The sequence below is a fragment of the Arctopsyche grandis genome, chromosome 1, assembly GCF_051622035.1.
Source record: "Arctopsyche grandis isolate Sample6627 chromosome 1, ASM5162203v2, whole genome shotgun sequence".
Classification (NCBI taxonomy): domain Eukaryota; kingdom Metazoa; phylum Arthropoda; class Insecta; order Trichoptera; family Hydropsychidae; genus Arctopsyche; species Arctopsyche grandis.
The window spans coordinates 21414969-21425835 of NC_135355.1; the positions used below are offsets into that span (position 1 = coordinate 21414969).

Consider the following 10867-nt stretch of genomic DNA (forward strand, 5'->3'; position numbering starts at 1 on the left):
TTTCCAACACATAAATAAAGATCAGTAAAAATATATATATGTGACAATTTAAGTATTCATTCCGGTTCGTTCATGAACATACTAGTTTGTTCATACACGAAGTGCAAAAAGTCAAAATATTCTTCAAATACCAGACTTTTCGTTGTCTAAGCCTCTGAAATGTTAGAACGTCTAGTTTTTGAAATGGGAAATCCTATATAAACCACATTACAACGCTTTTATAATTCCCGTTTCCGCTAATATTAAAAATATTGCAACTCAGAGTAAGTATACGTACAAAGAGGATGGGACAAATACTTATGCCTAATAGTTTGTGCATGAACAAACTAATTCGTTTGTCATTTTTTTTCTTTTGTGTACTGTATAACTAGCCAGATTGGTTTGTGTGTGAACAAACTACATATGTATGTAGTATGATCAAGAAAGAACGAAATGTACACTTGGACTGTAACTTGTGCACTTTCATAACCGACTATATATATTTATTGGTATATATGTACATACACACATATGTACATATGTACATATAGTGCTAAATTTGTGAAATTGCCTATTACATACATGAAATAGGGAATTGCTGATTTCGTGAAAAATACAAGCACGTTAATTAATATCTAAATAAAACAAACTATCTGCCAAATACGTGAATTTTTTATCTGTCGACATGACAGCTTAGAAATTTATTTTGATATGACATCAAATTATTATTTTTTTAAATTATTATTATTATTATAATATTGAAAGAGACTTTGTATGTATGTATGTAAGTATTTTAGGTTGGGAAAGTTTCTATAACGACGATTCGATTTTTTTTTTTCGATTCAAATAAATTTAAATAAAAAAACAAATGAGTATTTACTATTAGATTCACCGTGTTTAAGCTTTTATATTACAAATACTGAGAGAAGCTGGGTAAAACGACTAGTATATTATATGTATGAGTAGATACTAAAAAGCGTTTCGATTTACATATATCATATTGCTGTGAATATTATTCAATAATTATTATTTCAATTGATTGAACATATCTCAAATTATATGTATTATTTTATGTTTCTAGACTCTGATAGGAAATACTGATTTAACAATAAGTTACTTATAATTTCACAAGTGGAAGTTGTGACTACAACTCACGCATTCGGCAGATAATATGCCTAATTCATGAATTAAGTAACGGGCTTGCATTTTTCGTGAAATCGGCAATTTTTCGCCTATTTCACATAAAAGACAATTTCACAAATTGGGCGTGACATTCATACCGAATGAACAGTATTTGCAATAGTTACTATGTAATTATTAAGATTAAATTTTTATTATTATTGAATGTATGTATGTACATATGTATGTCAAACAATTTGGAATTCATGTGATTGTATCTAATTTATGAAACATTTTTTAAATTCCGTCGCATTTTGAAGGCAGCGGCAAACTACCGCAGGATAATCAATTTCGAAACAACATTTGAGTTCATGAGAAATGAAGATAAACAGACCGAATTGATACAATTAATTATACAATGGCGTTTGTTTATAGCGGCATCAGGCAGGGAGGGGGAGCAGACGCGGCGTTGTTGCGCGTTGTTGCGCGCCACTTTCAAACTAGTGGGATGTCGCGAACGAGCAAAGCTTGCAATTGAGGCACGATACGATGGGTGCGACTGCGGCAAAATAAACGCACACAAACCATGTCATTTTGGGCCGTTCCCAACGGAGGGTCGGCGCCAAGGGTCGAGCTGGGTGTCTGTCCCCGAGGGGCGGTGGGTGCGTCGGCTCACGTCCTGGTGGCAGCGTCTCAAGGTGCCGCTGGTTCGTCCATGCCGCGGATAGTCTGCGGCTGATTCAGGGTTGTCGCTCGCCGCGCATGGTGGCGATGGTGGTAGGCCGGCCGCTACTGGCCCCGATGCCGTATTGTGCACCAGTAGGGGCGGCGGCAGGGCGCATGTGCTACGCCGCGCCGCCCCACCCCCGCCCACTCCCCCGCCCACCCCCCGGTACCACGGCGACCGCTACGACAAAACGCACTCCACATACACACACTGCCCACTGCCCACTGCCCACTGCCCACTGCCCACTGCCCACTGCCCACTGCCCACTGCCTCTGCGTCATTCGGACTCGTCTTCCCAAGCCCCAAAATCGGTGTTTATTTACATATGTATGTATGTACGTAGTAACAATAGACGAAGTTTTGTGACCATTCGAAAATTCGAACTCGAGATTTTGACTGATTTGAACTCTGAACTGATTCTGTTTTCACGATCTAGAAATAATGCGTGTGTGTCTGTGTATTTTGGGAATTGAACACTATCGAACTGAAACTTAGTATCGGTTACTAAAATTCTTATCGATACGACGTAAATTCTTGAGTTGACCAGAAATGGTACCTTCCCTCATAGGTGTCCCCTTTTTTTAAGTTTTTGAATTCAATTATCTCCCAAACCGCTAACTGTATCGGACTAAATTCATCCGTCCAAATGCACTCCATCCTAATTTCATACGTCTCTTTATCTCTTCATCTTTACTACCAGACATGTCAATTATTTGACCTAAATATAAATAATTATTTACTACTTCTACTGGTTTATCATCTAATGAGATGCTATCAGGCATGCAAGAACTATTGAACAATAGTTTAGTCTTATCTACGTTAATTTTTAATCCTACTTTTCTACTTTCCCTGTCCAGCTGTGTTAGTCTGTTAAGTAGGTCAGCTGAATCACGAGCTATTAAAACCATGAGGTTTTCTAGCTTTTCTGTCCGTCACTCATACCTATATATATATATATATATATATATATATATATATATATATCCCCCGTCCCCTGTCCCCATGTCGTCATAGAATCTTTCCTAACAATTCCCAACCAACATTACATATTTTCTTACATACATACAAAGTCTCTTTCGAAATTATATATTAGATTATTATTTATATGTTATATTATTATTTATTATGGCCCTAAATATGGATAGCCAAAGTAACAGTGCAAGTGAATTTATCGCCGTTGTTAGTAATAATGTCTATATGAAATCGTATTTGTTATATCATATTTTCTAATACAATTATTTAAAAAAAATAACAACCAGCATACATATATGTATGTAGGTATTTTTTAATAGTTCTGATAGATTTTCGTAAATTAAAATTTATATATCAAGATTTTTATTTTAGTTTGTCATAGGGTCCGTAATTTACATATTTTCTCAGAGCCCGGGATTCCTCTCGGCGACCCTGTTTGTATGTACATACACCCAGCGCAAAACGAAGCTTATCAGTCACAAATTTTACCGGAATGGCCCATTTTTCGCCCTATTGGGTCTCACTTTCTGGCAATTTTGTTTTTATACTTTTACAGTTGTTTTCAGCATACCTCAACGTATTGTTGCCAAAAACTTTTAAAGTCAGTTCCCCCAGACTTTCAAGTAGTGCGTGTCTTTTTTTAGTGTTGTGAGCGTTGAGCGTAAAATATGAATTTTTGTCGATCGCCGACAAATCAAAAATTGTCACTTTTTGGGAGGAAAATTATTCTTTTGTGGAAATTTATCGACGAACTTGGACGTATTCTACCTACAATAACTATATTTTTTAAGAAGTATAAAAAAACAATGGACATAACACCTGTCGAAAGAGGAAAAATGGCAAAAAAACTGACTTCTCGAGACGAACGGATTTTAAAGAGAATTTTACTTCAAAATAGTTTCAAAACTGCGTCAGAAATTAGGTCTGAGTTCATTGAAGTTGGAAAAAACAGTAAGCCTTAGAACAGTTCAATATAAACTAAATGAACTTGGTTTATTTTAACGGGCCGTGCAAAAAAAAACCCTCCTCACGAAGAAAATGAAGGATACTCGTCTTTGGTGGGCCAAAAAGAAGAAAAATTGGACAGTTCTAGATTGGGAGACGATTACTTTTTCAGATGAATCCAAATTCAACCTGATTGGATCAGATGGGATGGCGCAAGTACGACAAAAATCAGGCAAACGCTATAAAGAATCGTGCTAAGCGCTGACTGTTTAACATTCGCCATGGTATGGTATTGGGGGCCATCACACGGTATGGTGTTCGGTCAATCGTTAAACTAGATGAGATAGTCAACTCACAGGAGTATAAAAAAATCATCGACAAAAGCGTTATTCCTACATTAGAAGGCTTACCGGAAATAGTTAAGGATCTTGTCTTTCACGATGATTCAGCACCGGCGCATCGTTCAAAATTTTAGAGTATTCAAATTGTTTTCACAATTAATTTTAATTATTTTTAATGCATTGGTATATCACCATTTGTTTTTTTTTTAAATATCGATCAAGATAAAGATAGTTTATGTATAAACTCCATTGAATGGCCAGGAAACAGCTCGGATCTAAATATAATCGAAAATATGTGAAGCAAAATAGGCAAAAAAATGATAGGTAAGAAACCAAAAACGATAAAATAATTCAAATACATTATTTATGATGTATGCTACAATGAAATTAGTGATGAACTATTAAAAAAATAATATGAATCACTACTTAAACGAATAAAACTATTTATTAAAAACAAAGGGGGTCCCATTAAATATTAAAATAAAAAAACATTTTTATTTGTATTCCCTACTATTATTTGAAGTCCCCTTGATATCCGTTTTTATCGATTTTTTTGATTTATGAAATCAGGTATAAAAAAAATGATCATTTTTACTCAAATTTACAATGATTCCCCTCATAATGTTATCTATTGACGAACTCGCTTTTTTTTTTGCTGCATATTGATGAAGAGGAGTTGTAGAAAATAATACGAAAACTGTTATTTTAAATTCCTTTCCTAGTCTTTTAAAATATATCGTTATTTGCATGTGAAGCAACTAATAAGCATCGTTTTGCGCTGGGTGTACATATGTGTTGCTTGTTCACCGGCGCCGGCTGCATGGAGCCGGTATATAACTAATATTAGTTTTGTAGAGCTGGTTCCTAAAACACGGAAACTGATATAATTAAAAAATCAGTCGATCCATTTGATCCGATGTGTATAAAATAAAACTTGTGGCTGTTTGTATAATAGTGTTACGTACGCCGTGGATTGAGCGAATTGTACTTAGACCAACGGATATCTGTTATCGGTTAACTAAATGCATGCACTTACTTCCAAAGATTATATCTGGACTCTAAGTGCATTTAGGCTAAACAATGACCGTTATTAGTTATTTCTCAGAATCGGTACGGGAAGACCCATTGTCTTGGAAATACATATCCGAATACGTGACTATACAACAGGTAAACAGATTAGGCGTCCTGAGAGATCTACCCTTTATAAGGCGGTACGTAGGCGATATAATTCATTCTGGACGGAGCAGTGACAGTGTGTGTAACTCCTTAATCATCAATAAATGCTGTGAAACGACTGTTGGCCTTTTACTTGGATCCTCCACCCACCCTTACGCAACACTGGTGTCAGAAGTGGGATCCAAGATGGGCCGTGGAACAAAGTCACCAGCGAAGGAAGAGAAGCTACAGCGAAGCCATCTTCGGGAGCTGTAGGAGAGAGTTCGAGCCATGGAGACACGAAACAAAAAAATGCAGTTTTCACTGCAACACACAGAATCGGTCATCACATTTTCGGCTGTCGAATTGCAGTTATCACTGCAATTCGACTTTGACATTATCGGCGGTGGCCGCCAAGAAGTCATCGGGATGACGGAAGGAGGTTACGAAACGGGAGGTTTCGTACAAGTGCTGCCGGGAGAGGACAACTTGAGGCGTTGTCAAGGGCAACATCGGAGAGCAGCATCCGGCAAATGCAGAGTCATCCAAAGGGCGACCGAGACGAGGGCAGTTCGCCAATTCGCCGCAAGTAGCAATAATTAGCGGCTGTAGGTGACGACGATCCACGGGAAAGCATCGTCGTCAGAAGAGGAGTGGAGATCAGGAATGGGGAGGAGCAAGAATTCATCGGGATGACGGAGGGAGGTTGCGAAACGGGAGGTTTCGTGCAGGTGCTGCCGGGAGAGGACAACTTGAGGCGTTGTCAAGGGCAGCATCGGAGAGCGGCATCCGGCAGTTGCAGAGTGGTCCAGGGGGCGACCGGAACGAGGGCGGTTCGCCAATTCACCGCGGGTGGCAGGAATTAGCGGCTGTAGGTGGCGTCGATCCACGGGAGGGCGTCGTCGTCAGAAGAGGAGCGGAGATCGACTACAACTGAGAGATGTCGATTACAATCCACTATTCCCTTCAACTGTTTGTTGAGGGCAGATGTCAACGAACTGAAAAAAAATCTAATTGGAAACTAGTCGAGTCTAATTGGAAGAGTCGGAAAGTAAACGGATTGAAATGGAATTCAATCGGAACCATGCAACGGCAGAGAGGCATATTTATCAGATTGGATAAATGTTGGTTGGTCAGTCGGCGGAGTCAATCAAGTCACTTTTGGGAGGATAGAGGCACCGCTTCAGAGGGAATGGCAACGGAAGCACGTTCTGGGTGTAACGTTGGTCTGCAGCAGGATGCTGGGCCACATGATAGGAAGACGGAGCCACCGCAACAAATTTGGACGTTGGGGAAACAAGCGACTTGGATCAACCACGTGAGGGCATTTGAAACCGAAGAAACGCCAGATCGCGACTTCAACGAGAGAGAGCGGAACAATTGATATACGTCAACATCGAAAAAAATCTAGTTGGAAACTAGTGGAAACACGAGTACCTGAAAAAATACATGGACAGTTGCAGCAGTGTTTAGATCATCTCGCAGATGTAACGGGAAAATACATCAGAAAGAAATGGATTTCAGTTGGGTCAATGGAACGGAAAAGAAGCACCACCAACAGAGTGGCAGACTGAGGGGTGCACATTTTCCAGGGTCAACCGTCATTTTTGTGAATGTAAAACATCGGATGACTAATTTTAGGGGATTAGAAAGTTTACTGTAATTGTTTCCATTGTAAAGATGACGTAAGTCGTAGTGTAACGAAATTTTAAATGTTTTTGTTTACATTGTAAAGGTGTCGTAAAGTGAAGTGTAATGAAAGTTTTATGTAATTGTTTCCATTGTAAAGGTGACGTAAATTGAAATGTAACGAAAGTTCAATGTAATTGTCTCCATTGTAAAGGTGACGTAAATTGAAGTGTAATGAAAGTTTTATGTAATTGTTTCCATTGTAAAGGTGACGTAAATTGAAGTGTAACGAAAGTTTAATGTAATTGTTTCCATTGTAAAGGTGACGTAAATTGAAGTTTAACGAAAGTTTAACGTAATTGTTTACATTGTAAAGGAGGCGTAAATTGAAGTTTAACGAAGGTTTAATGTAATTGTTTCAATTGTAAAGGTGATGTTAATCTAACTGTGACATAATTAGAATTGTAAAGGTAACGGTAGTAGAATTTAAATGTCATTGTTTCCATTGTAGCTGTAAAGATAACGGCTGTAATTGTAAATGTAACTGTGACTGATATCGGAGATAAATGTAACTACTGTAGATTTATCAGTTATGATTTGTTGGTCAATCGGGACGATTTGACCTAAGAGGGAGGCAATGTTACGTACGCCGTGGATTGAGCGAATTGTACTTAGACCAACGGATATCTGTTATCGGTTAACTAAATGCATGCACTTACTTCCAAAGATTATATCTGGACTCTAAGTGCATTTAGGCTAAACAATGACCGTTATTAGTTATTTCTCAGAATCGGTACGGGAAGACCCATTGTCTTGGAAATACATATCCGAATACGTGACTATACAACAGGTAAACAGATTAGGCGTCCTGAGAGATCTACCCTTTATAAGGCGGTACGTAGGCGATATAATTCATTCTGGACGGAGCAGTGACAGTGTGTGAAACTCCTTAATCATCAATAAATGCTGTGAAACGACTGTTGGCCTTTTACTTGGATCCTCCACCCACCCTTATGCAACAATAGTTTGCGTTCGTTGTGATTCATCATTTCGATACGTGCGGAGTGGAGTAGTGGTAGGGTTGTCAGATTTCATGCAAGTCAAACCGGGACACCACCCCCCCCAAAAAATCAGATCTTTAACTTTTCTATAGATATATTTTCAACCAAAGTGATAATATTTAGAATATCAATAATCGATTTTTTTCCCTTTTATTTTTAATATATGTAAATGAAAAGTGTTACAATTACAATGAAGAAACCATGGATAGACTTCACTGAGCGGATTAGTGAAAACATTTAATAAGGTTTTGGTGCTTTTTCTTCAGCTAATAAAAAGCTTTTAAAGCTTCAACTAGCTTTAAAGTGCGTTCTATTGCAGGTAATAGTGATAGCCAGCTAGTTTTTGAATGTGAGAGTAGATTTTTATATTCAATATTAGCAAAATCGCAGAAACCTTTAAGGCTTTCTGTTCTGACGGTGTCTATTCCGCGTCTGCGTGTGATGAATCATTCTGAGTGTGAGATCGATTCAAGATAAATCGATTGATGCCTAATACACATTTTTTGTCTCCTTTCTACACATAGTTCTCCAGAAAGTATAAAACAGAGACAAATAGTTCATTGTTGAATATTGCTGCAGTGTTTACCAGACTGTCTGGTCCAGACATCGACTTTTTGTTTATAGTTTATGTTAATTCAGAGTTAAAAACTTCTGTAGAAATTGAAAAAGTAGTAAACCGGGACATTTGGGCGTCCCGAGAGGTTTTTTTGAGACCCCGGGACACGAGAAAACTGGTGACAATCCCGATTAATCGGGACGCCTGACAATCCTAAGTAGTGGGCATAATTTGCTGGAGCGGAATTATTAATTATCAATTGCAGTTGCATATATTTGTTTGTGATAATTATTTGGAGAAGCTACTTATTATAAGCCTTTTTACACAGTATTCATAAAAATCATCACAACAATAATGAATCGACAAACACAAAGTTTTGTCTACGTTCATCTCAAAAAAAAAAAAATTAAATTGATGAAAATTTAAATCGTTATAAGAAATAACCCTATAAATTTAAATTAAAAAAAAATCATTCTGGAAGGGGGGTAATGTTCGCTAAGATGAGAGCTGGTTAATAGGATTTTAGCAGCACTGACTAGTACAAGTACTTATACATACTAATACGTACATACTAATAAGTATGTACATACACGCAGGCCTTTTTTTGAAAAAATAGGTAACTCACTTCTTGTCAGGTTTTTTATTGAAAAAGATATTCGTTCGAAACATAAAAAAAGCTGAGACAAAAAGGTGCCGGAACGTCGTTCCACCGCGTTAAATGGAAAAAAAGCTCTGGTATATGTACATAGTTAAAGACTAAGCCATCCGTTCTAAAATTTTATTCTAATAATGCACCCGATGATATTTCATCGGACATTTACTTAGTCTGTAAATATTATGATGATATGATTATATATTAAAAATATATATTTAATTAAAAATTATATTAAGAAATAGATTTGCAATATAATTACATTTTTATTTAAAAATTATTATCTTGGTATCCCTAGTGAATGATTCAAATTACTTTATAGGTTAATGCTTAAATGGCATTTAGCAAAATTCCACGATTAATTACGAGCCAAGGGAATATTTTGATAAATTGTTTGTTCAAACTGATAAATACATTTTATACAGATATTTTTCTCACATGCAATATATCTGTATGTACATATATCAAAGTTATATTATTTAGTTATGAAAATTAAATTTCTTCTTTTTCATATAAACTACAGTTACATATGTACATACATAATTATTTTAAATATTATTATGCTATTATTTATTTAATTTAGATTCAGAATTTTCTAACGTTTTGTAATTTTGTCTCGATTATAGTCAATGTTTAATATTATAATCGCTGTAAATTAATTTCAAGAATTTGTTATGGCCCGTAACAGAATTTCTTTTGAAAGTATGAATAAAATATGAATTCTCTTGTAATAAAAAGAAAAATAAAAGTTGGCAACCAACTATGTATATCCCTCATGGTAATGTTATTGGTCCCTTGTGTAAAAAGTTTGACCTTCCTTCAACGATCTTAACCACAAACAGGACTAGCTAAGCATCAAGAAAAAAGACAACAGTAATATCGTTGGAACATGCAATTCGTTGAGATATTATAGAATTGGAAAAAAAGTTACATAATAAGTACAATGTACTTACATATATGTAGTACATATACATATATGTACTCATATAAGCATCCCGTATCACTCAAGTCAAAATTATTCGGTTTTGTGAATTGTATAATTATTACTTAATCTACATACATATGTACGTAGTAACAATATTTGAAGTTTTATTTTTTATTTGACCTCAACATCTGTTAGTCAACAATAATTCTCAGAAAATTTAAACTTTTTTTAAAGAACATTACGTGATAATTAAGTGTTATTAAATATACATTTTTAATACAGTTTTAAATGGTTTTCTGTCAAGTGTTAAAATTTACGCAATGTTCAAAGCATTTTACAAAAAAATAGGTTAATGTTTGTGAATACATTTTTCACTGTCAATTTTAACTTTCACGCTTTTCATTCACATTCGCTAATTCCAATATACAAGTGTATGTACATTACATACGGGTCTACCTCACGGGCCGGAATGTGAAATTACCGAAAACGCAAATATCAAAAATCGAAAGATCTTAAGTCAAAATATCAAAAAAAAAAGGTGTATGGTAAACGGTACATACTCACGTACATACTCACTTAATTTGCGCGAGCAGGATACAACAGGAACAAGAGGAACAGGCTTTTCCTCCCGCGCGCATATTATGACGTACCTATGAGTATGTACTCGACGTTCACATTCCGGCCCGTCACGGAGACCGATTACATACATATGTACATTTTACGTAATATTTAATGTTTGTATCTTTTGTATGTTTGTATCTTTTACATCTTTTGCTTAGATATAAAATATTGATTGATGTACAAAG

General features: G+C 36.1%; 1 protein-coding gene across 2 annotated transcripts in view; it reads right to left on the bottom strand.

The window, feature by feature from the left end:
- The window catches only part of jus (EB domain-containing julius seizure protein), an 85339-nt gene extending 83447 nt beyond the window's left edge, over positions 1-1892 (bottom strand). For both annotated transcript variants that reach the window (XR_013260648.1, XM_077431974.1), the window contains exon 1: positions 1684-1892. The gene's annotated coding sequence lies outside the window, so the exon portion shown is untranslated. The remainder of the gene's footprint in view (positions 1-1683) is intronic.
- Positions 1893-10867: the final 8975 nt, after the last annotated feature.